The sequence below is a fragment of the Arachis duranensis genome, chromosome 2 (assembly GCF_000817695.3).
Source record: "Arachis duranensis cultivar V14167 chromosome 2, aradu.V14167.gnm2.J7QH, whole genome shotgun sequence".
In the NCBI taxonomy this organism is placed as follows: domain Eukaryota; kingdom Viridiplantae; phylum Streptophyta; class Magnoliopsida; order Fabales; family Fabaceae; genus Arachis; species Arachis duranensis.
Genome location: NC_029773.3, coordinates 44,444,132 through 44,444,604, shown reverse-complemented (window position 1 = coordinate 44,444,604; position 473 = coordinate 44,444,132).

The following is a 473-nucleotide window of genomic DNA, read 5'->3' as shown; positions in this document are numbered from 1 at the left end:
TGGACAACTGACGGTTCATCTTGTTGCTTAGATTAGGTAATTTTCTTTTTATTTTGTCTTCAGAATTTTTAAGAATGAATTCAAGAGTTACGGATGATGCTTTTAGCATCACAAGAGCTAGTTGATTCCCATCAATTTGGCTGTTGAATGCAATGTTCTGCTGAAGCTTGACTAGCCATGTCTAATTCCTTTAGACCGAAGCTTTAAACTAAAATTGCATGATTCCTGGAATTCTCATTAAGAATTTTGATATCTTTATTTTCTTTTTTCACTTAATTTTTGAAAAATTCAAAAAAATTACAAAATCATAAAAACCAAAAATATTTTATGTTTCTTATTGAGACACTAGTCTCATGTTAAGTTTGGTGTCAATTGCATGTTTTTGTTCTTCTTGCATTCATTCATGTGTCTTAAGCGATCTTCAAGATGTTCTTGATGATTTCATTACTCTGATCTTTAAATTCTCTTGACTT